This window comes from Elephantulus edwardii, unplaced genomic scaffold, assembly GCF_000299155.1.
Source record: "Elephantulus edwardii isolate Elephantulus edwardi_28Jun2011 unplaced genomic scaffold, EleEdw1.0 scaffold00042, whole genome shotgun sequence".
In the NCBI taxonomy this organism is placed as follows: Eukaryota; Metazoa; Chordata; class Mammalia; order Macroscelidea; family Macroscelididae; genus Elephantulus; species Elephantulus edwardii.
The window spans coordinates 689,334-716,393 of NW_006399792.1; the positions used below are offsets into that span (position 1 = coordinate 689,334).

A 27,060-nucleotide genomic window follows, 5' to 3' on the forward strand; every position below is an offset into this window, starting at 1 on the left:
CTCCTGCACATACTCATTCCTCTGCTTCCACCCACTCCCACCCCTCTTGGACCCTTATACTCATTCTACAATAAAGGTTTTATACAATATTTATCCTTGAGAGACTGAGTTAGTTCACTCATCATAATGCTTTCCAGAAGTCCCTCCCAAGTTGGGTAATAATTTACAAAATCATCGCTTCTGCTTGCTGCGTAGTAGTCCATTGTGTGAATGTACCATAATTTCTCAATTCATTCATTTGTGATTGGACATCTGGGCTGTTTCCATGTTCTTGTGATGGTGAATAATGCTGTTATGAAAATGATGTACAAATCTCTATTTGTGCCTCCATTCTCATTTTTTCAGGGTATATTCAAAGTAGTGGAATAGCTGGGTCTTACGAAATTTCTAGCTTCAGCTTTTTGAGGAAATGCCAAACTGCCTTCCAGAGTGGTTTTATCATTTTACAACCCCACCAACAATGTTTAAGAATTCCTTTCTCTTCACATCCTTTCCAACATTTATTAAGCTGCCCTGTTAAACTTTGTTTCTATTACTGGAGGGAGATGGTACCTCATTGTGGTTTTGATTTGCATTTCTCTTATTGCCAGTGATTTGGAACATTTCTTCATATGTCTGTTTGCCTAACGATAACCCCTTCAACAAATGGTTGAAACTGGCAAAACTGAACTTCACCTGCAGAAATCTGAAAAAAGGATCCACATCTCACACTGTAAACAAAAATCAACTCAAAGTGGATCAGAGTCCTAGGAGTAAAGCTCAAAATAATAGCGTTCATAAAAGACAAACTGGGATCAAGCTTGGGAGCACTAGTCCAAGGTATAAAGAGATTGCCAGATACAACTAGAAGTGTACAATCTGAAGAGGATAAAATTGATTCATTGATTAAATCCATGTGTGCATCAAAAATTTTTTTCCAACTGGTGAAAAGAAAACCTACAGCCTGGGAACATTTGGTAATACCATCCCTTAGAAGAGTCCTATATTAAAAGTTTACAGAATATGCCTGGGCCTCCACAAGAAAAAGACTGATAACCCAATTAAAAAATGGGTAAAAGACATAGAAAGAATTTTCAGAGGAAGATAGTTGGATGAATTATTTGGTTTATATGCTTTTGGATTCTATTGGCTAGGATTTTTGCATCTATAGCCATGGGAGTTATTGGTCTGTAGTTTTATTTCTTAGTAATATCTTTGCCTGGTTTTGTTATTAGGGTTATGTTTGCCTCTTTTTTCCCCTTCAATTTCTTGAAATAATTTAAGTAGAATTGGTGATAGATCATCTCTGAAAGTTTGGTAGAAATCTGCTGTGAAGCCGTCTGGTCCAGGACTTTTCTTATGGAGAAGTCTTTTTATAACCTGTTCAATTTCTTCTTTTGCAGTGAATCTGTTCAAGTATTCTATATATGTTCTTGTCAATTTGCACAGGGCATTAGCTTCAAGGAATTTGTCCATTTCTTCTAGGTTTTCAAATTTATCACAGCATAGCTTTTCACAGTATTCTGATATTATCAATTTAACTTCCTCTGGTTCTGTTGTGATGTCACCTCTATCATTTCTTAATCGAGTTAACGGTTTCTTCTCTTCCCCCACTTCTTTTGTTGTTTGTCAGTAGTTTGTCAATTTTATTGACCCTTTAAAAAAAAAACAACCAACAGCTCCTGGTCTTATTGATGGTTTCAATTGTTTTTTCTGTTTTCTATCTCATTGATATCAGCCCTTATTTTTATAATTTTTTATAGAGGCTGTAGGATCATATTGTTGCTATTTTTCTATTTGATGAAGATACTGAGTTAGATCATTGATTTTTCTTCCTTCTTTTTTATGTGTGTGCCTATTGCTATGAACCTGAGTACTGCCTTAGCACAACCCAGAGGTTTTTGGTATGTTGTATTTTAATTTTCCTTTGTTTCAAGATACTTCTCTTTTTCATTCTTAATTTCTTTTTTAACCCAATTGTGTTCTACCAGAAACTTACTTAGTTTCTTCATGGGTGGTTTTATAAGCTTTACTGTTGTATGGTTAATTTCTACTTTTATGGCATTATGATCTGAGAAAATTATTTCAGCGTTGTGTTTTTTTTTAATTTGTTGAGGCTTGCTTTGTGTCCTAACATGTGATTGAATCTGGAGAATGTACCATGTGCACTTGAGAAGAAAGTGAATTGACTTTTAGTTGGATGCAGTACTCTGAATATCCACAAGGTCGAGTAGGCTCATTGTATAGCTTAGATCTTCTGCATCTTTGTTGAGTTTCTTTTGAGTTGACCTATCCTTTGATCATAGTGGTGTATTAAAGTCCCCTACCACTATTATAGTGCTGTCTATTTCTTGCTTCAATTCTTTTATGTGTGGTTTCATGCATTTTTCAGGTCTATCATTTGGTTCATAAATGTTGACCAATGTTATATCTTCTTAATCTATTGATGTTGTTGTTTTTAGGTGCCATCCAGTTGACAACAATTCATAGTAACCATATGATAGATGGATCTGAACCTTACCCTGTTCTGTACCGGTCTCATCATCTCTGATATAACTGAGCCCATTGTTATAGTAACTGTGTCAATCCATCTCACTGAGGGTCTCCTTTTCTTTTTCTGATGCTACAACCTTCCAAGCATAATGTTCTGTAGAAATGGCTGCCCTCTCCTATCAACAACCCCAAAACATGTGAGATGAAGTTCCAAAGAGTACCCTGGCTGAACTTTCTCTAAGATATGTTTGTACTTTTAACATTCCATGGGATATTTGTCACACTTCTCCAACACCACAAATCAAAAGCACACAAAAAATTTCTTAAATAAAGAAACAGTTTTAAAACTTTTTCTATGACATCTTACCTCATTACTGGGATCTGTGGATATAAGGGAAATATTTTTATATATGCAAAGTACATTCACTTTTAAGGAATTATATTGCCAACACAAAGGTGTGCAGTTCTAATCCACCAGCCACTCTATGGGCGGAAGATGGAAAATCTCCTTTCGTACTATTTACTGCCTCTGAAAACCCACTGGAAAGTCAGCTATGGGTCAGTTGTGACCTAAAGGTAAACAACATTCATGCAATAACACCAATTGTTGTTGTTGTTGTTTGGTGCCATCAAATACAACTCATAGCAACCTTATGAACCACACATCTGAACCTTCCTCTATCCTGTGTTATCCTAAAAATCTCTGACACTCTTGAGCCCATTGCAGCAGTCACTGTGTCAATCCACCTAGTTGAGGGTCTTCCTCTTTTTCACCATACCCACATCTTTCCAAGCAGGATGTCCTCCTCCAAGGAATTGCCTCTCCTAGCAACATGCCCACACTGTGTGAAATGAAGCTTTATTATCTTTGCCTTCAAGGAGCACTTTGACTGCACCTTCTCCAAGACATATCTGCTTGTTTTTCTGGCAGTACATGGGATAGTCAGTACTCTTCTCTAACACCACAAATCAAAGAAATAAATTTTTGTTCTGTCATATTTATTCACTGTGCAGCTCACAGATTCATAGAAAATGAATGAAAAGACCATGGCCTTAATCAAGCACACCTTAGTCCTCAAATATATATCATTGCTCCTCAGTAATTTGGAAAGGTACTTGCCTACATCCTTTCCCACTACAATGTGTCTCATCATCTCCCGACTGCAGATATCAAATATGTTAGTTGTAGACCTAAGAAAGATAAAGTCATTTGCCATAAAGGCATTGACAGTTTTATTCTTTTCTCCATCTATCATGATGTTGCGTATTAGTCCAGTGGTAAGAATTTTTGTCCTGATGTTGAAATGTAATCTATATTGAAGAATGTAGTCTTTAATCTTCTGCAGCAAAGGTTTCAAGTCCTCCTCACTTTCAGCAAGCAAGGTTGTGTCAGCTGCATAACAAAGGTTATTGATGAGTCTTCCTTCTATCCTTAGGCGATATTCTTCATAGAGTCCAGCATCTTGAATGATTTGCTCAACATACAGATTGAATAGGTATGGAGAGAGGATATAACCCTGATATAACTTTGTTTTAAGCCACATAGTGTTCCCTTGCTCTTTTCAGATAACAGCCTCTTCATCTAAGTATAGGTTTTGCATTAGCACAATTAAATCTTAGGAGATTCCCATTATCCTCAATGTTAGCCATAATTTATTGTGATCTACGTGGTCAAATGCTTTTATACCATTAATAAAGAATAGGTAGACATTCTTCTTGTAGTCTCTGCTTTTATTCTGTATCCATCTGTGAGTTGTGTGATGCAAACCATTTGTATCACCGAAGACTCAAACACTCAAACTCATGCTGTCAAGTCAATTCAGACTTTACCAAGCCTACATTACATATCCAAGGCTGTACATCTTCATGAGAAGAGATTGACCATCTTTCTCCTTGAGGAGTTGCTTATGGATTCAAATCACCAGAGATACATGGCCTTTTGATTAAGAACACAAAACCCTCTGTCATCAGAATTCCATGGATCCAGCCTCAACTCAGTGACTCAAACAAAGACCCTCTGGTAAGTTAGTGGGTCCTTAGTCATGTTGCCAATCCAAACAATGTAAGTGGTTTGAATCCACCAGCTATTCTAGCTACTCTGTGAGAGAAAGACAGGAATTGCTCACATGCAATTTACAGCCTGATTTCAAACTAGACTAACAAAAATCTCTCCCTGTGACTGGCAAAAAGAATCAGTCTCTCTCTTGGCTAAAAATGTAGGAAAAAGGCTATTGGTGTTTCCATGATTCTTTTCATATGTATAAAAAAACTCCCCCAAAATGAAACTAACAAAACAACTAAAACCACCCTAAATAATGAAAGAATATCATTCCTCAAAATAATGAAAGCCACACACCCACAAACACAGACACATAGAGAAGTGTAGAAATAACAATTAGAAGCCAATTGCTTTTAAGACAAATAGTGATCACTTCCATGCTTTGTAATGCTTCTGGGGTCCTCTACTTCTAATACATTGATTTCCTTAAAATGAACTGTATATTAATGTATTTCATAATTTAAATCACTTCCTTGACTCAGAACTTCCTCATAGCTGGTCCTCCGTTGGGTTTCCTAGGCTGTAAATTGCATAGAAGGAGATTGTCTATCTTTCTTCCTTGGAACTGCTAGTGGATTTGAACTGCCAAAGAGGCCTGGTCAAGGAAGCACAGGCTATGGGTAAGCAGAGCAACCCCTTATGGAAAATGTCACCAGAGCTCAATAACTTAAATAATCGTAATTAAGACACTATAGCCAGTTGTCTTGGAATCTCCTTCAACTCATGATGATCCATATCTGTCAGCACATACCTGCGTTCCATAGTGTTTTCAATGGCTGATATTTCAAAAATAAGATCGCCAAGGTCTGTTTCTGACGCATCTCTGGCTGGATTGACAATTTCAGCCTTTCTCTTTGTAGCAAAGCAGGTAACCATTTGTTATATTCAGGTACTCCTAAAACTCTACAAGAATCTCTGTTGATTTTTCTGCTTCTGTCTCTCCTTATTCTTATTTCATCTTTCATATCACTAACAAGCAGGTAAATTGGTATCAGAAAGTGAGAAGTCTTCATTTTCAAATGAAAGAATCCCCCCCACTCCAATAATCAAAGTGAACAGATGTGAAGTTGTAGATTAGTGGTCAAACAGTATAAAATAGTTTGAAATGTTGGGGAACTCCATTACAAAGTAAATTGGGGAAGTGTGGGTGGAGGGAGAAAGAGGAAAACATATACTGAGTGAATAAAAACCTCAATCTTTCTTTTAAACTTCCACTAAAATGATGAAAACCAACAAAGAAACTGCCACCCCAAGTTTACCAATCTATCCTTTCTGAGCTCAGAATCCCATACTTTGTCTCCTGAGATTGTAAAATGGGCAACACTGTCACCTGCTGGACTTCAGTAAAATTACAGAATTGGTTTATGGAAGAAATTCTAGTATGATTTAATTTCAGAGTTTGCCTCTATCTTAAAGAACACTGTTTGTGATGTAAATGAATACAAGCTGTGCTTAAGGATAATTATTATTTTTTTGTTATAATACTATCTTAAAATTATACCTCCTAGAATTGAATTCTGTAAAGGCTACAATTTAGGAATTGCTGTTCTTTTGAGTAATTTACATTTTACTCAGTAGGAGCCATTAAATTACCCATATTAAGTTGAGCAATTATAGCTAGTTAAATGTGTTTTGAATTGAGGAAGATTATGAAAGCACCTTTGATCACCCTACTCAACTGGTGGAAGTTATAAGGATATCTTGCCAGAGAGATAATTTCCTTGGTACTTTTGGTAATCGATAGTCTTTTCCTCACTTAATTTAAAATAGATCATCTATTTTGATAAGTAACAAAATTATATTTGCACAAAGTCATTCGTTATTGTTAATAATAAAAGAGTAGAAGAGGAAGATATACCAAAAGTTTAGGCAATTTATGATAACTTTGAAAACTGTACGACATTTCAAATGTGGCTTCAACACCCACTGAAGGGTCAATTATAAGTCAGTTCTGAATTGATGGTATACAGCAATGTTAACATCACATACAGCAATGTTAACATCACATATTAAGTAAGAAAAGTAAAACTCAATACAATTCAAATCACAAGGGGGAAAAAAGCTCTGTGGTGATACAGGCCAAGTAATGTATTAATTGATAGAACTTCATTTTAAAGCATGTCAGGGTGAATTTTGAGGCAAGTGAGCATTTGCATGTAACCCATGGTCCCCCTTCTCTGTATCAAATATGAAGCACATGAATCTGGTTTTGGCCGAATTTCCAAGTACTCTATCCCACTTTCTCATATAGGAACTTCCTTCCCTTGGCCACAAACTCTTTGTGAAATGATCTATAAAAAAATCGCATTGCTATTGACTTGAAACCGATTCATATATGATCCCCCAGTCGATTTTCAAAGGCTATAAATTTCACAGGAAAAAAACTGTCCATTTTTCTTTCGAGGAGCCCCTGGTGGATTTGAACTGCCAGAGAAGGGCTGCCCTTGGGTTAGCAGTGCAAAGCCCTGTGGACTACGTTACCAAGATGCCCATGAAATAGATTTAGCTTGCCATACTTCCTCCCACGTCTATGCTTAATTTAAATAAGAAAAACCAGGAAGGTAAATCCACTCACAGAAAACTAATTTCATGATATTACCTTTCAAGGCCTAATGGATAAGGAGCTGTGCTGCTAACCAAAAGGCAAACAGTCAAAATCTACCTGCTGCTCCTTGGGAGAAAGGTGGGCAATCTTCTCCACTTAATTTACAACCTTTGATAAGCTGCTGGAGGGTCAGCTATGAGCATTTTTTGACTCTACAGCAATGAGGGGTTTTTTGAGACCTTTCAGACAGGTCATTACTTTGGTTGTTGTGTACCATCAAGTCGGAACCAACACATAAGTGACCACCCCCCACCCCCCATAACCCTCACCCCCGACCCCCATCCCCGCTCCTAGGTTTTCTGAGGCAGTTAATTGCACAGGAGGAGATTGCCCATCCTCCTCCCAAACACCTATTGTATTCAAACTGTGTGACTTTGGGATTGCACTGCAGCTTCTTGCCACTAGGGCACCAGATTTCTTACTGTGTTTAGATACTAAGTAGATTTAACTGACAGTGAGTTCTTATGACAGAACAGAACTGCCTCATAGGGTTTATAGGATTCTTCTAGACTCTCATCTTTATGAAGGCAGATTGCCAGAGTTACTCGGTAGGTGTGAACCAACAACCTTTCATTTAACAGTTGAAAGCTTAACTCTTGCATCATCATCATTCCTTACACAATCCCTAGTTATTATTGTTAGGTGCCGTCAAGTCGACTGTGATTCAAAATGACCCTAAGAACAACAGAGAGGAACCTTGTCTTGTCCGGTGCTATTGTCAGCTTCGCTCACATTGCTCAAGCTCATCTTTGCAGTCACTGCGTCAATTAAGACATCGTGCTGATGATGAGAGGTAGATGTTCAACAGGAAAGAGGAAGACCCTGAACAAAATCGCTTGACACCATTTGCAGAGGACAGAAAACACTGTTCTTTATTTTGTGCCCCAGGACGATCACCAGTTCAGACTCTAACCTTGATGTGCATAAGGCAGCTCCTTTTCATTTGCCTTACCTGTCTTCCTTTCTCTTCTTTTCTCCCTTCATTCTTGTTTTACTCCTTTCCTTCCTCTGAGATTAATTTATTCACTCAAGTGTTCCCTCTGGTCAAGCTGGGGCAGAGAAACACACCCACAGAGACCCACATCCTTCAATTCTTACACAGGGAAGGATAAGAAAAGTGATCCTTTGAGGGTCTTCCTGAGCAAAAAGTCTTAAGGACAAGCGGAACTTTCTCTTATTACTATTATTGTCGTCTTGGAACATAGCAAAGTTTCTTCTTTCTGTCCCTACATAAACTCTAGCTTGGTATTTACTTGAGGGGTTCAGGAAAGGGGATAGGAAACACTCAGCTAGGAAAGGAGATAAGAGAGGTTTGAAGTTCTAGCTGGTGAATGGGTGGATGTGGCCCAACAATGCACACCCTTAGACTTCCTTCTGACTCTGCTGGAGGCTAACTTCCAGCTTGCTCCCTTCTTCCTCACAGGGGACTTGCAGCCAGTCAGCCAGCTTACATCTGATAAAGAATGGCTTTGTTACATAAAAGGGCGGAATGGTCTCTTTCATATCAGTTACACAATAAGCGAATTTATTGTGTAACTGATATGAAAGAGACCATTGCCAGAGCATCCAACACTCCATTTTTATTCGGTTGCTTAAAATAACAGTTATGATTTGTGCCAAAAAGGGAAAGCCGGATTTCTACAAACACTACACTTGCTTTGTACATCCCACGATGAGGCCTCCAGCCTTGTAGATAGTCCTCTGACTAATTTCTTCCATCTGTGGTGCTGCAGCACAAGGACTGAGGGAACACATTCAAGAGCATAAGTGAAATTTGATTTGATGTTGCAAGCAGATGCTGATAGAGCCAGAGAACGTAAAACCCAGAGACACTATTTGCTGACTAAGCCTGGGTTGAACAGTTTGCCAAAAGGAAAAAGATATATACTTACAATCTTTTTTGAGGAGAAAGTGACTAAGTCTTAACTAAGTCAGCATCTGGGACTTGATGAGAGCTGTGAGTGTCACAGTGCCAGTTGCTCAAATGTTGTCCCCCCCCTCCAAAAAATAAACAAAAGCTTGTACAAATGGGGTAAAAATGAAACCCATTATACAAAATGGGATCAGAGGTTTCTTTTTAATACTTGTCTCTAGAATTAGTTACATTGACATCTGAGACTCAAGAATGACCAAAATAACTCCAGAATTAACTATCACAGCAATAATTCTCAATGTTGGTGACATTTTTTATTACTGGGGACTTCTAAAGACACCAACATCTTAAATCAGAATCAGGAATAGGGTCCATATCTCAGGGCAATGGGGTTTTCATAAAAGCATCTTAGCTGAGTCTAATGTATGATCAGGCTTAAGAATCAGTGTGCTATTAGAGACTTATGATGAAATGGAAGCCAATTTACCTCCTTAACTAATTTTCATTATGCAAACAATCAGGCTTTACACTTTTACTTCTCTAATCAATATCTCAACTTAAAAAATGACCAATAATTTTAGACCCTGAAGTGCTAATTTATCAAATGGCAGTGTTATCACCAGGGTCCATTGGAGGTATAGATCTTACCAGTGACATGGTCAAAGGGCACACAGTCAAAATGACTACCTATAAAACCATTGATCAGTGTTTCAACAGAAATGTGTTTATTTTTAAGAGAACATACCTTTGATATTAGTTATAATAACAAAAACCTTTTTTTGCAAACACAGTTGACATATATTTATATACCTAATAAGCTAATATTTTATGCTAATTAACTTCTTGAAACTTGTAATACACCCTATCATTACTATCACATGTAAGCAAAACACAGCAGAAGATCATTCAAAGACATCTCTAACAGTACATAGACTGAGAACTACCAGAAGGTTCAAGTTGAATTTTTTTAAAAAAGTCTTAGAACCAGATATATCATTGCTGATATCAGATTGATCTTGCCTGAGTGCAGAGAATACCAGATGAGTGTCTATTTGTGCCTTATTGACTGTGCAAAGGCATTTGACTGTGTGGCTCATAACAGATTATGGCTAACATTGAGAAGAATGGGAATCCCATTCTTAATTGGGCTCATGGGAAACCCATACTAAACCAAGAAGCTGTTGTATGAACAGATCATAGGCACAATATATGGTTTAAAATGAAGAAAGACACGTGTCAGGGTTGTATTCTATCTCTATTCCTATTCAGCCTGTGTGCTGACCACATTATCTGAGAAGCCCGATTCTATATTAGCATCAGGATTGGAGAAAGACTCATCAAAAACCTTCATTATGCAAATGACACAACCTCATTTACTGAGGGAACAGGACTTGAAAAACTTGCTACAGAAGATCAAACACTGCAGCCTTCAACATCGATTGCTTCTCTACATCAAGAAAATAAAAATTCTTACCATTGAACCAAGGGATGACACCATGATAGATGGAGAAAAGATTGAAACTGTCAACGACTTCTTCCTACATTATCCACAATCAATACACTTGGTACCAGCAATCAAGAGATCAGGAGCTGTATTATACTTTAAAAGTCTGCAGTCAGGGACTTCTCCAAATTACTGAGGAGCAATGATATTAGTTTGAGGACTAAGGTGTGTCTGATTCAGATCATGGTCTTTTCAATCACTGTACTTCTGAGAACTGGACAATGAATAAGGATGACAGAAACAAAACAACACCCACCTGATGCATTTGAGTTGTGATGTTGGAGAAGAGTACTAAATATTCCACAGACTACTGAAAGAACAACAGATATGTCTTGCAGAAGGTGCAGCTGGAGTGCTTCCTGGAAGGAAAGTTGATAAAGCTTCATCTCAGGAGAGGCTATTCCCTTGTGAAGGGTATCATGCTTGGAAAGGTGGAGGGATGTCAAAGGAAAGGAAGACCCTCAACCAGATGAATTGACACAGTGACTTCAGCAATTGCCTCTGGTATGTCAGAGATTGTGAGGTTGGCACAAGATAGGAAAAGGCTCAGATCTGTTGTTTTAAAGGGTCATGTGTCATACTTGACTGAAGAGCACCTAACAGTAACAACAGCAATGTGTTCTGGTGTAGTTCATAGCTTTAGAGTCATGGCTTTACAATCCTCAGAGAGTCCTTGGGGGAAAGAGGGACAATCTATTGCCATGCAATTTACAGCCTTGGAAATCCAACGAAGGGTCAGCTATGGGTCAGTTCTGACCTGATGGTAATGAGTCTGGGTGGGATGCACTCTGAGCAGAGCTGGCATTGTTAGCCAATTGCAATGACATTGTGATACAATCTGGTGGTTTCATCTGTACCTGGTACAAGCACATGCAACTATTTTTTTTTTTTTGCTGTGTTTTTTTAGTCAACAACTGTAATAAATTTACTGGTGTTTGAGCTGAAATATTATGGTAATTACTATCTGTGAACCACATTAATAAGTTTTTTATAATAAAGTACATATGAAAGGAAATAAAAAAAGCAAAAGTTTTGGCCTAGTGGTAAGAATCCGTGCTCCAATCACAAAGGCATGTGGTTCAAATCTGTTATTTGCTCTGTGGGAGATAGATAGACAAACTCCTTCTGTGTAATTAACTGCCTCTGAAAACCCACTGGAGGGACAGCTATGGGTCAGTTCCAACTCTACAGTATACAACAAAAAACAACAATTTATGTTTAAAATTAATATTAAGCATTAATAATGGCTGAAAAGGTGAGAAATATGGGGTTGTGTTCATAATTAAAAAAGTCATTTCTAGACACCGGCACGCTAGATCTCAGTGGTCCAGCCCAAGACTTTGCCCTGAGATTGTGGAACAAGGTGCCTCGGAAGGCAGTGGTAGAAAAGGAGCCCGGGTAGCTGAACGAGAGGCCCGAGCCCCGCTACAGAAGAACCGATGTTACAAGTTGCTGGAAGACAGTGAGGAAAGCAGCGAGGAGACTGTGAGTAGGCCTGGGAACAGCCTCCAGAAGAAGCATAAGAAACGAAAACACCTCAGGAAGAAACGCCAGGAAGAGGAAGAGGAGGAAGAAGAAGAAGAGACTTATCAGAAAGAAAAGAAGAAAAGGGAGAGTAAACAGCAAACAGAGAAGCCAGAGTCAGAGGATGAGTGGGAGTGGACAGAACGTGAGCGCCTTCAGGATCTGGAAGAACGCGATGCCTTTGCAGAACGGGTTCGGCAGCGTGACAAGGATCGTACTCGCAATGTCCTGGAAAGGTCAGATAAGAAGGCTTATGAAGAGGCTCAAAAGCGTCTTAAGATGGCTGAGGAAGACCGGAAAGCCATGGTTCCTGAGCTGCGGAAGAAATCCCAACGAAGAGTATCTGGCCAAACGAGAACGAGAACGAGAGAAACTTGAGGACCTGGAGGCGGAGCTGGCCGATGAGGAATATCTTTTTGGAGATGTGGAGTTGAGCCGGCATGAGTGGCGAGAACTCAAGTATAAACAGCGAGTGCGAGACCTGGCTCGAGAGTACCGGACAGCCGGGGAGCAGGAGAAGCTAGAGGTCACAAACCGCTACCACATGCCTGAGGAAACCCGAGGCCAGACAGCGAAAGCTGTGGATCTGGTTGAGGAAGAATCCGGTGCCCCTGGGGAGGAGCAGCGGCGCTGGGAGGAGGCTCGGCTAGGAGGTGCGTCTCTGCAGTTTGGGGCTGAGATGCTGCTGCTCAGGAGCCCAAGTATCAGCTGGTGCTGGAGGAGGAGGAAACCATCGAGTTTGTCCGGGCCACTCAGCTCCAGGGCGATGAGGAGCCATTAGCTCCACCTCCTCAAACTCAAGCCCAGCAGAAAGAGTCAATCCAGGCTGTCCGTCAAAGCTTCCCTGTGTTTCCGTTCCGAGAGGAGCTTCTGGCTGCAATTGCTAATCATCAGGTCCTCTTCATCGAAGGCGAGACAGGCTCAGGGAAGACCACCCAAATTCCACAGTACAGACAAGGGCATGAAGATTGCCTGCACCCAGCCCCAGAGGGTGGCAGCCATGAGTGTGACAGCCCGTGTGGCCCGGGAGATGGGAGTGAAGCTTGGGAATGAGGTTGGCTACAGCATCCGTTTTGAGTACTGCACATCAGAGCGAACTGTTCTCCGCTACATGACAGACGGAATGCTGCTCCGGGAGTTCTTCTCTGAGCCAGACCTCGCAAGTTACAGTGTGATGATGGTGGATGAGGTTCATGAACGGACATTGCACAAATCATTCTCTTTGGATTGATCAAAGATGTGGCTCGCTTTCGGCCGGAGCTTAAAGTGCTGGTGGCTTCAGCTACACTGGACACAGCCCGCTTTTCTACCTTCTTTGATGATGCTCCTGTCTTCCGAATCCCTGGACGCAGGTTTCCAGTCGACATCATCTATACCAAGGCTCCAGAGGCTGACTACCTGGAAGCTTGTGTGGTATCTGTGCTTCAGATCCATGTTACCCAGCCACCCAGTCCTCGTGTTTCTGACTGGACAGGAGGAGATTGAAGCTGCCTGTGAGATGCTCTAGGATCGCTGCCGCCGACTGGGCTCCAAAATCTGGGAGCTTCTAGTGCTGCCCATTTATGCCAACCTGCCCTCTGACATGCAGGCTCGGATCTTCCAGCCCACACCCCCAGGGGCACGAAAGGTGGTTGTGGCAACAAACATCGCTGAAACATCCCTCACCATTGAAGGCATCATTTACGTGTTGGATCCAGGATTCTGTAAACAAAAGAGCTATAACCCGTGCACAGGCATGGAGTCCCTCATAGTCACACCCTGCAGCAAGGCTTCAGCAGGGCGTGTGGCTGCCGGGAAGTGCTTCCGCTTGTATACCGCCTGGGCCTATCAGCATGAGCTCGAGGAAACCACAGTGCCTGAGATCCAGAGGACCAGCCTAGGCAATGTTGTGTTGCTGCTCAAGAGCTTAGGGATTCATGACCTAATGCATTTTGATTTCCTGAACCCTCCACCATACGAAACCTTGCTGCTGGATTTGGAGCAGCTGTATGCTCTGGGAGCCCTCAACCACCTCAGGGAGCTCACCACGTCTGCTCGGAAGATGGCAGAGCTTCCGGTGGACCCCATGCTATCGAAGATGATCTTGGCCTTGGCGAAGTACAGTTGCTCAGAGGAGATCCTGACAGTGGCTGCCATGCTGTCTGTCAACAACTCCATCTTCTACCGGCCCAAGGACAAGGTTGTCCATGCTGGCAATGCCCGCCTCAACTTCTTCCTCCCTGGTGGGGACCACCTGGTTCTACTTAACGTTTATACACAGTGGGCTGAGAGCGGCTACTCTTCACAGTGGTGCTACGAGAACTTCGTACAGTTCAGATCTATGCGCCGAGCTCGGGATGTTCGGGAACAGCTAGAGGGGCTCTTGGAACGGGTAGAAGTTGGCCTCAGTTCTTGCCAGGGGGACTACATCAGAGTCGCAAGGCCATCACCGCTGGTTACTTCTATCACACAGCATGGTTGACTAGCAGTGGTTATCGCACTGTGAGACAGCAGCAGACAGTGTTCATCCATCCCAACCCCTCCCTTTTTTGATGAACAGCCACAATGGCTGCTCTACCATGAACTTGACCACCAAGGAATTTATGAGACAGGTATTGGAGATGGAGAGCAGTTGGCTTCTGGAAGTGGCCCCTCACTATTATAAAGCCAAGGAGTTAGAATATCCTCATTCTAAGAAAATGCCCAAGAAAATAGGCAAGACACAAGAAGAGCTAGGGTAAAGCAGAGCTTAAGTTCGGCTCCTTCTGTACGTTGTTAATGTATTAAATAAATTATTTTTTAAATAAAGCATGTTTGGACTCAAAAGAAAAAAACAAAACAACGCCCCAGGAATTGACAGCATATTAATTGACATATTTCAACAAACGGACACTGCCCTGGATGTGCTCACCAAGTTGTGCCAAGAAATCTAGAAGACAACCACCTGGCCAACTGACTGGGAGAGATTCATATTTGCTCCCATTCCAAAGAAAGGTGACTCAACAGAGTGCAGAAATTATAGAACACTAAAATTAATATCACATGCAAGCAAGATTCTGCTGAAAATTATCAAAAAGTGACTGGAATAGCACATCAACAGAGAACTGCCAGATGGGCAGGCTGGGTTTAGAAGACGCTGTGGTATCTGATTCCATAGACCATCAATTGAGGTCCATGTGTATAGCTGTCATTTGTGCTTCATATCAAAAGTATTTGCAGTAAATAGATTGTACAAAATTCTATAATTCTGTCTCCACCTTCATTTTTGTCACCAAGATCATGTTTTTCAACTGCTGGTCCTTCTTCCTTGTTTCCAACTTTTGCATTTTAGTCACTTATTATTGTTAATGCATCTTGATTGCATATTCAATCAATTTCCAATTCCAAAAGTTGGTAGAAATCTTTTATTTCCTCCTTTTTGGCTTTAGTTGTTGGTGCATGTGTTTGAATGATAGTTGTATTAACAGGTCTTCCTTCTATGCATATGGATAGTATCCTGTTGCTCAAACATTGTATTTCAGGGTGTATTGAGAAATGGTCTTCTTGACTATTAATTTTGTTGGTTGCCGAGCACGATTCATGATAACCCTATGAATAAAAGACCTGAAGTCATCATTAAAAAAAAAAATAAGAAGACACTGTGGTACAAGAGATAATATATTTAATGTTATGAACGAAAGCAAAAAGTACCAGAGAATGTCTACCTATGTTTCATTGAATATTCAAAGGCATTTGACTGTGTAGATCACAACAGACTGGCTAAATCTGAAAAGAATGGGAATCCCAGAATATTTGATTGTGCTTATGAGAAACCTATACTTGGACCAGGAGACAGTCATCAGAATGGATCAAGAAAACACTGCATAGTTCAAAACCAGGAAGGGTATACAACAGGGATGTGTCCTATCTCCATACCTTTTCAATCTATATACAGAACAGATCATCCAGGAGGCTGGGCTCTCTGAGGAGAAATGTGACATCAGGATTGGAGGAAGACTCATAAACAACCTGCATTATGCAGATAATACAATTCTGCTTTCGGAAACTGAAGAGAACCTGAAGAACTTGCTGCAGAAGGTCAAGGACTGCGTCCTTCAATATGGATTGAAGCTCAACATCAGGAAAACAAAATTCTCATCACTGGGTCAATTGGCAGCATCGTGATAGATGGTGAAGATGTTGAGATGGTTAATAGGTTTAGTTTGCTTGGCTCCACAATCAACATTCTTTGTCCCAGCAGCCAGGAAGTCAAAAGAGGAATTGCATTGGGAAAGTCTGCTGTCAGGTATGACTCCAGAGTACTGAAGAACAATGATATAGTTCTGGAGACTATGGTGTGCTTGATCCAGGCCATAGTCTTAGCAATTACTAGCTATGTGTCAGAAATGTGGACAATGACTATGGATAATGGAAAGAGAATTGATGACATTGAACTGTGGTGCTGGAGAGGAGTATCAAATATAACATGGACTACCAGGAGAACAAACAGGTTTGTACTAGAGAGGATGAAACCAAGCTGTTCCTCGGAGGTAAAGATTCTGAAGTTTTGTCTGACTTACTTTCAGCATGTTAGAAGAAGGGACCAATCCTTGGAGAGGAGCATCATGTTTGGATGGGTGGAGGGACAGCACAAGAGGGTAAGACTCTGGATGAGATGGATTGATTCAGTGACTGGGGTAATGGTGGTAGGTGTGTCAGAGACAATAAGCTTGGCACAAGGTAGGGCAGGGTTCAAAACTGTTGTGCATAGGGTCATTATGAGTTGCAAGTTATTCAATAGCACATAACAACCACCACAACAATATGGTCTGATATTGGAGGAAATCCATAAAGTAGGAGTCGTCTTAGTTACCCAGTGCTTCACTAATAGAGATCTCACAAATGGGTCGTTTTATGAAATAGAAATTATTCTTTCACAGTTTGGGAGGCCAGAATTCAAATTCAGAGTGACAGCTATAAGGAAAGGCTTTCTCTGCCACTTCTGGAGGAATATATTTCTTTCATTATCGTTATTGTTCATTTTTTTAAAAAAATATTTTATTAGTTTTAATGAACATTTACAGAGATTTTGGATTTCCATTCATTCATTGTTGAACTTTTTCCTCTACCCTCCTCCCCTCCCTAGTTCGTTCCTCTCTTTGAAAAATAAGAGATAAACTTCTTCGTTGGTATACAATTCCCCCCCACCCCCACCACCACCACCACCAAACGCACTCCACTATGCAACCTTAATTCTGGATTCCTGTGATAATCATAATACCCTATCATATGTCACTTTTAAACTGTTGTCTTCCTCATCTGTTGTTTTTGTTAGATGCTCTCAAGTGCAACTCACAGTGAACAACAGTTCTGAACCCTGTCCTATCCTGTGACATCTTCACAATTTCTTACACACTTGAGCCCATGGTTTCAGTCACTGTGGCAATTCATCTGGTTGAAGATCTTTCTTTCTTTTGTTGTCCTTCCAATTTTCCAACAATGATGTCCCTCTTTAAGGGATAGCTCCTTCTAGCCACATATCCAAAGTATGTGAAATCAAGTGTTATCATCTACACCTTCAAAAAGCACTCTGGCTGCATCTTCTCCAAGACATATGTTTGTTCTTTCAGCAGTCCATGGGATATTTAGTTCTCTTCCCCAGTACCACAGTTTAATAGCATCAGTTCTTCTACTATGCTTATTTGTTTTCCAAATATCAGATGCAAGTGACTGAAAAGATCATGGCCTGAAGCTGACCCACCTTAGTCCTCAAAATGGCACTATTGATTCTCAGTTATTTGCAGAAACACTTGACTATAGACTTTCCCAGTGCAATACGTCTCCTGATTTCCTGACTGCTGGTACTTGAGCATTCTACATGGAATTTTATTCCAAATGTCTTGGCCCTTCCCCTGTAATAAGAAGCTTCTCAGTGCAGAGACCAGAGTCCAAAAGACACTCTCATGGCCTTGCTTTTTTAGTGATAACTGAGTTTACCCAACTCCCACTCTAATTAATGAAATAAGAGAGCTGAAGAGAATATTTCCAAGGGCTTCTCACAAAGGAAAAATATTATAATGAAATATGCAAATACATGGAAGTGAAAAACCAAAGGGAAAGAAAATCATGAAGGCTTCCATGGACAAAATGTTTAATGACAAAAGTTTGAATTATAGGGCTGATGAAGGGTATTGAATAAACCATGGACTGCCAAAAGAGCAAACAAATCTGTCTTGGAAGAAATGCATCTTGGTTGTTCCTTAGAGGCAAGGATGGTAAGACTTCCTCTCCCATACTTTTGGTGGGTTATCAGGAGAGACAAGTTCTTTAAAAAGAACATCCAGCTTGGAAAAGTAGAGGGTTAGTGAAGGAAACTCAATTAGATGAACTGGCATAACAGGCAGTGGGAATGACACCGGATCAGGAAAGGTTCTCAATCTGTTGTCATTTGGGTCATGATCAGTCACTATGAGTCAAAGTTGACTCAGTAGCATCTAACAAGAACAACTGATAACCCTGGAAATCTAATCCACAGCACACACTCCTTTCAAAGTACGTTCTCCATTGATCTTTCTGTGTTATGTCACTAGCATCCAATACCAAGTCCATGGTAAAAACTTGAAAAAGATGGAAGGAGTAAACAGAATCATTGTATCAAAAAGACCTAATCAACATTGAAGTATTTTAGGAAGTAGCACTGGATCTAAACCAAAGGTACTGAAGGGAGAGTGTATTACAGATATTGGCAAAAAATAAGACCCTAGAAATTTATACAATACTGACTAAAGTGTTTCAGCAAACATATCTACTCATCTATGCTAAAAAATTTGAAAGACAATTACTTGGCAAAGGATAGAAGGACAGTGAGCCTATGTTCCTATTTTTTTAAAAAGGTGATTCAACAGAGTGTGGAAGTTGTCAAACAGAAATATTACTATCAAACTCAGAACAGCTCCGTTGCCTTTGAGTTGGAACGACTCATAGCTGACCCTCTAACAAGTTTTCAGGGGCTGCAAATCATATGGAGGATATTCTGCAGAGGAGGCACTAGTGGATTTGAACCTTTGGGTTATCAGTGCAACTGCCTCAGACCACACAATCAGAGCTCCCATAATTTCTATTGCATAAGTGTAAAATGTTCCTGAGATTATTAAAAAGTGATTGGAACAGTACATTGACAAATAACCAGCAGAGAGCTAAAACTACATTCAGAAGAGGCTGTGGAATGAGTGATGAAAATACTTATGCCAAGTGAATCTTGACTGAAAGCAGAGAATATCTCAAGATGTTTATTTGGGTTTGACTGATTATGCAAAGCCATTGTTGTTGTTGTTATGTGCCATCAAGGTAGCTATGACTCATAGTGACCTCATGAACAACATTTCTGAACCTTGCCCTACCCTGAGGCAACCTCACCAACTCCGACACAGACACACTTAACTCAATTGCCACAGTCCCTGTGTCAATCCATCTCGTCCAGGGTCTTCCTCTTCTGCGCTGATCCCTACTCTTCCAAGCATGATATCCTTCTCCAAGGACTGGTCCCTCCTGGTGGCATGACCAAAACATACGAGAGCAAATTCAAGATTCTTCCCTCCTAGCAACAATTTGGTTCCATTCTCTTTAGGAGAGTCCAAGGTATGTTCACTACTCTTCTCTAACATCACAATTCAAAGGCATCAATTCTTCTTCTCTCAACCTTAGTCATTGTCCAGTTCTCCAATGCAAGTAAATTGAGGCTTGAGTTTGTTGTACAGTTCCTTCAGCTTAAAAAATGCAGAATAAATTCTTCCCTGTTGATTTTCTGACATTTGATTTGCACATTTCATTATAATGTTTTGTTTTGTCTTCATGAGTTGCCCTTTGTAATCTTCTGCTCAACTCTTTAACTTCCTGCTTTCTTCCCTCTGTTTGGCTTTTTGGTGTTCTAGTACAATATTTTTCAACATGTATGCAGAGCAGATTATCTGAGAGGCTGGGCTCTATGAGGAGAATTGTGGCATCAGGATTGGTGGAAGATCTATTAACAATCTCCATTATGCAGATGACACAACCCTGCTTGCTGAAACTGAGGAGGACCTCATGCACTTGCTGCGAAGGGTCAAGGACTGCAGCCTTCAGTATGGACTAAGGCTCAACGTCAAGAAGACAAAGATTCTCACCACTGGACCAATTGGCAGCATCAGGATGGATGACGAAGAGATTGAGAGTGTTCACAGCTTCACTTTGCTCGGCTCCACAGTCAACACTCTTGGTACCAGCAGTCAGGAAATCAAAAAGCGTATCGCGATGGGAAAGTCTGCTGTTAGGGACCTCTCAAAGGTACTCAGGAGCAACAGTGTCTCTCTGGAGACTAAGGTGCGCCTGATACAGGTCATGGTATTTGCAATCACTTGTTATGCATCAGAGAGTTGGACAATGACTGGGGAGGACAGAAGGAGAGTGGATGCTTTTGAGCTGTGGTGCTGGAGAAGGGTACTGAATGTACCCTGGACCGCCAGGAAAACAAACAGATTCATCTTGGAGAGGATTAAACCAAGCTGCTCCTTGGAGGCAAGGATTCTGGGGCTTCATCTGACATACTTTGGACATGTTGCCAGGAGGGATGGGTCCTTGGAGAGGGACATCATGCTTGGGAGGGTGGAGGGACAGGGCAGGAGGGGAAGACCCTCTATGAGAAGGATTGATTCGATGACTGGGGTAATCGGGATGGGTGTGTCAGAGGCGGTGCGGTTGGCGCAGGATAGAGCAGGGTTTAGAGCTGTTGTGCATAGAGTCACTATGAGTCGGAAACGACTCGACGGCACATAACAACAACAACAACAACAGTACAATATTTAAAGTCTCTTCTGACATCCATTTTGATCTTTTCTTCCTCCTGTCTTTGTTATGACCTTTTTCTTTCTTCATGGATGATATTCCATTGATGATATTCTTATATCATACCACAGCTCACAAAGTTCACTGAGTTCAAAGTTCATTAGTGTTCAAAGCCATTAGACTGTATAATTGTAATAAGTTTAAGCCTAAACTCAGAAGAAGTTTAATGAACACTTGTGTTCATATGAAACCTATGCATAAAAGTTGTCATTCGAACAGAACAAGGTGACAGTAAGTGGTTTAAAATCAGGAAAAGTGTGTATAAGGATTGTATCCTTTCTCCATAATTATTTCATTTGTATGCTGAACAAATCATTTGAGAAGCTGCTCATACAAAGAAGGCATCAGGATTAGAGGAAGACTCAGCAACCTGTATTATGCAGATAACACAATGTTGCTTGTAGATATTGGAGAGGATTTGAATCACTAACTGAAGATCTATGACTACGGCTTCTGATACAGATTACATCAACACCAAAAGAATAAAAATATTCATCACTGGGTCAATAGGCAACATTATGATAGATGGAGAGAAGATTGAAGTTTTCAATGATTTCAGTTTACTTGGATTGATGATAAATACCATGGTAGCAGCGGTCAAGAAAACAAGACATGCTGTGTTGGGAAAAATCTGCTGTCAAGGATTTTTTTTAAAGTGTTAAATAACAAGGATTCAATTTACATAAGGTGTGCCTGATTGAGGCCATGGTATTTTCAGTTGCTTCCAACGTGTGTGATGATAGTTGGACAATGAATAATCTAAAGTAGAATGGATGCCTGAATGATATGATGGTATATTATATATTGGCAAAGAATACTTAATAACATTGGATTTCCAAGAGAAGAAACAAATCTGTCTTGGAAGAAGTACAACCTGGATCCTCCTTGGAAGTGAAGCTATTGAAATTTCATGTCACATACTCTGGACATGTTATCAGACAGGAATAGCTCCTGGAGAAGGACATTAAACCTGATAAAACAGAAGGTCCATGAAAAGGAATATTTTCAATGGAGTGAATTGACATAGTGGCTGCAATAGTAGGCTGATATATAACACTGGCTGTGAGGATGATGAAGGGTTCTGTAGTGTTTTGTTTTATTCTAAGTGGGGTTGCTATGAGTTGGAATGAACTCTACAGCACCTGACAGCAACATCATATAACTAAATTCTTGTAATTAACATTATGGTATCTATCTCAGTCTCATATGTCTTTTGTTGCTGTTGTTAAATGTTGTTGACTTGGACATGACTCATAATGATGCTATGAACAAAAGATCTGAACTCTGTTCTATCGTGTGCCATCCTCACACTTCCTGACACACAAGAGCCCATTGCAGCCACCATGTCAATCCAGTTAGTTGAGAGTCTTTCTTTCCTTGCTGACCCTCAACCCTTTCCAACATCATGTCCTTCTCCAAGGAATGGTCCCTCCTAGCAACATAGCCAAAGTATGTCAGGCAAACTCTCATCATTCCTCCTTCCAAAGAACACTCTCTACAAGACATATCTGTTTGTTCTCTTGGCCATCCATAGGATGTTCAGTGCTCTTCTTCAAAACCACAGCTCAAAGGGATCAATTCTCTTTCTGTCATCCTTATTCACTGTCCAGCTCTCAGATGCATAGCAAGTATCAGCTTAAAGACGAAGGCCTGAATCAGACATACCTTAGTTCTCAAACTGACATTACTCATCAATAATTTGGAGAGATCACTAACTGCAGATTTTCCCAGACCAATGAATCTCCTTCTATATTTTTAGTGAGTTTAATTTAATAATTATTTTCTGGTTAATCTTGGACGTCATGAGAGAATTTCTATACTTTCAAAACAAAGACAAGTTTTAGTCTTTTGATAATATTTTTTTATTACTTTCAACCCTCTCACATATGTCTAACAATATTTGTGTTGTGCACCTAGCTAAAATTCCTATCTTTGTTCTTTTCAGTACCCCAGGAGACATTATATAACTATAAACTAGGAAAATTAGCTAATTTAATGTACAACTTTTTGTAATGGAGTTGATCCAATATTTTTTGTTTCAAAGCCTGAGGACTAATTCAAGCTACATCAAGAAAAGAGAGTATATGGTGAAGATAATATGTAAAGAAAATATGAAAAGAAAATAACACAGAAACCCAAAAAGATTAATAAAGCCAGACCTTACAGATGCACCCCTAGTGGACAATAGCAGAGGCAAGATCTAAGCACATGGAGACAGATTGTCCCCCACCACTGAAGAGGAAGTAGGACATCCTTCTTGCTCCAGCTACACCTAAAGCAGCAACAGCCATAAACTGTTCTGACATAAGATAAGACCTTGGAGGGATGGGAGAGCCAGTATTGTCAGGAATGAGAAATTTGTTGGAGAAGTATGGGTTTGAAGCCTATTTGGCAGAACTGAGAACTTTGGAACACTAGGCTAAAGCTGAGAGACTCAAGGCTGAGGTGCCTACGTGCACATTTCGGGAGTAGTCTTGACTGTATTCTACTACGATACTGGATTATATATAACCTTTTGATTTGATTTCCCTAGAAATAAAGAAATTAAAAATCCCACATTTTTTACAAAGGGTCCAGTAGTAAATATTTGTGGGTCACAAAAAAAAAAAGTTCTGAGCACATGGAGAACCACATTATCATTTCATCCCTCACTATCATCTGATATCATGTGGTGGCCTAATGGTAAGAAGCTGTGCTGCAAACCCAAGCCATGTGGTTTGAATCTATCAGCTGCTCCACAGAAGAAAAATGGGCAATCTTCTTCCATATGATTTACCATCTCTGAAAAAAACTGCTAGAGGGTTAGCTATGGGTCAGTTCCAACTTGACAGTATACAACAACAATAACATCAGATATTCAATAATTTTAGTTTGGGGTTTCATCAATAAAGTGCTTTATACTCTCCCTATTTCTTTTTCTCATATTTCCTTCTTCATTTGTTCAGACCACCATTTAGCATCATTTTCTTAAAAACATCCAGATTTTGAGAGAGGAAATAAAACAGGACCTCAAGTTCTCCTCATTCTTATTTAAATAGGAAAAAAGTCTTGCAGCATAGTTCTTTAAAAGCTCCAGATCAGCCTCCAGCCTGCTATCAGGTATCCACCTCATGCAATCAATTGTGGTGATATGGAACATTTGAGTTGTTACGATGAGCTGGTTAACTATGTCTAGGGTGTTCAGGAAATCTGAGAGCATAGATTTCCTCAGGAGTTGTAAGCTTGGCTAGAACCTGAAGCTAATATATCCTCCTCAAAAAAAAAAAATCACCATCAAGTTGATTTTAAATCATGGAGACTGAAGAAGATCAAAGATGGAGAAAAGATTGAAGTGTCTCATGAGATTTACTGTCTCTGAAAATCCACTTGAGGGTCAGCTGTGGGTTGATTCCCACTTGACAGCACATAATAACATCATTATATAACTGTTAAATCACTAAAAATCTTGGCACATCCAAGTGGATATGTAATCTTACCCTTCATAGCCTTCATTACTCTCTTCCTACTTCAGGATTCATTATTGCCAGAAGTATATTGTTAATGCCCCAAATAGATATCGATTTTTTAAATTATTGTCATAAGTGCAAAATGTCAGACAAGACAGTTGGATATAGATTAAGTGTTGTCATAAATGCAAGATGTCAGATAAAAAGGCAGTAAGAAAGAAATTTTTTCATACACATACACATAATTTAATGACAAGAGCTCTGACATTCTGATGGAACAGACCTGTAAGAAAATGAGAAGGGCAAATCTCTAAGGCGAGTACATGTTCTTTAGCTCAATAAATTTTTCTGTGTGTTCCAATGGACTTCTGTGGAAATACAGATAAAAACACATTTAAAAAGTGCAAGTGCTAAGATAAAGCAGTTTTCCTTAAAAGAAATAAAGATATAAGAATTTATTTTTTTACTTCAGTTTTCAGCATTTACACAAATAACCATCTCAGAGGTCAGAAAGAATTAATGTCAGACTCGACTATCATGAACTTGCCATGGCCTCATATTAAAGAGAGAATAGAGAACACTTGATCGTGCTAATGTGAAACCTATACTTGGACTAAGAGGCATCGTCAGAACAGAGTAAGGAAACACAGCATGGTTCAAAATTGGGAAGGGTGTGCACTAGGGATGTGTCCTGTCTCCATACCTTTTTAACTTGTATGCAGAACAGATTATCTGGGAGTCTGGGCTCTATGAGGAGAAATATGTCATCAGGATTGGTAGAAGATCTATCAACAATCTGCGTTATGCAGATGACACAACCCTGCTTGCTGAAACTGAGGAGGACCTGAAGCGCTTGCTGCAGAGGATCAAGGACGGCGGCCTTCAGTATGGATTGAGACTCAATGTCAAGAAGACAAAGATTCTCACCACTGGACCAATTGACAGCATCAAGGTGGATGGTGAAGAGATTGAGATTGTTCACAGCTTTAGTCTGCTTGGCTCCACAGTCAATACTCTTGTCACCAGCACCCAGGAAATTAAAAGACATTGCGATGGGAAAGTCTGCTGTTAGAGACCTATCCAAAATACTGAAGAGCAATAGTGTCTCTCTGGAGACTAAGGTGTGTCTGATACAGGCCATGGTCTTTGTAATCACTTCTTATGCATCAGAGAGTTGGACAATGACTAGGAAAGATAGAAGGAGAATTGATGCCTTTGAGCTGTAGTGCTGGAGAAGAGTATTGGACAGATTCATCCTGGAGAGGGTTAAACCTGGCTGCTCCTTAGAGGCAAAGATTCTGGGGCTTTGTCTGACATACTTTGGTCATGTTGTAAGGAGAGACAGGTCCTTGGAGAGGGACATCATGCTTGGGAGGGTTGAGGGCAGGCGCGGGAGGGGAAGGCCCTCTATGAGGTGGATTGATTCAGTGACTAGGGTAATTGGGATGGGTATGTCGGAGACAATGAGATTGATGCAGGACAGAACAGAGTGTAGGGCTATTGTACATAGAGTCGCTATGAGTCGCAAGCGACTTGACAGCACATAAGAACAACAACAACATAATAGATTCACTTGGAAAACTATCATAAACAATATAAACTAAGTTGAATACATGATAACATTTCAACAAAATAATTTAAGAAAAATCTTTCATTTGAACTGTAGAAAGTTACAAAAGCATTTGGTAGTATATTAAAGAAAGAAATCCTTAATATACACACATACTAGAAAATGCAAGGACACATTTTTTAAATATTATCATTTTTATTATAAAACAAATCTTTTGTTTTGAGGTAACATTTCAAAGACTATTTGGCAAAAATCAAGTGAAATCTATCTACACAACTTTGCTATGTACAAATATACGGTGATTCAGAGGAGAGGTTTCTAGCATTGCACATAAGCTGATTTCAGGACAAATAACGTATTTAAAAGATCTTTTTAAGTAGGGACTTCTTTCTACAACTCTCCTCTGCCCAATCGGTAGTCAATAATGTTATAATGTTCATGAGGTTCCACAGAAACATCTAACAGGATAAAACATGTGGACAGGAAAAAAATTCCATTTTTCTCAAACACCTCAGTAGGTCAAAATTCAAAAGCGTTTTCTGAGACTAATTTTTTTTGTTATGCAAGAGTTTCTATTGCTCATCCCCCAAATAACTAATACAATACTTCTTCAATGGAGAAATCCTACCTAGTTCTCCATCTCCATTGTCTTTTCCTCCATTAAAATTCTGATTCTCCAAGACAGTGTTGGCCGGTATTTTCTATGTTTCCTTATTACTTTGTTCACTATTATGTTCTAGCATTCATCACACTGGAGTGAAATAGTTCTTTCGCTCATAGGTATCCCTCTTTAAGTCAGGAGCACCTCAGGAGAAAGAATCAAGTCTCAAACTTCTTTATATCCCCAGCCCCTAGCACAGTGCCGTGTACATAATAGAACCTCAGGAACTGCTTACTGTCTAATGAATTAAGTCTTTCTCAGCTGCGAAGTTATAATGTGCAGCTTTCTTTACATCTAGCCTCACAGAGTCTGTGCTGGTGTCATTCTACATTCTATAAAGAAGGGTAACAACTTTGAAACAAGAGTAATTTCCAGAAGTTCCTTTCTGAAGGCATTGGCCTCTGGTTATCCTCCTGATGAAAGATTCAATAAATTATAGTTGTAATGATTTCCCTACTCTCTACGATATCAAGATGTATGTGAGAGCCACATCTAAAGACAACTGATT

General features: G+C 39.9%; 1 pseudogene; it reads left to right on the forward strand.

The window, feature by feature from the left end:
- Positions 1-8,599: 8,599 nt before the first annotated feature.
- On the forward strand, positions 8,600-14,757 carry LOC102869707 (annotated as a pseudogene).
- Positions 14,758-27,060: the final 12,303 nt, after the last annotated feature.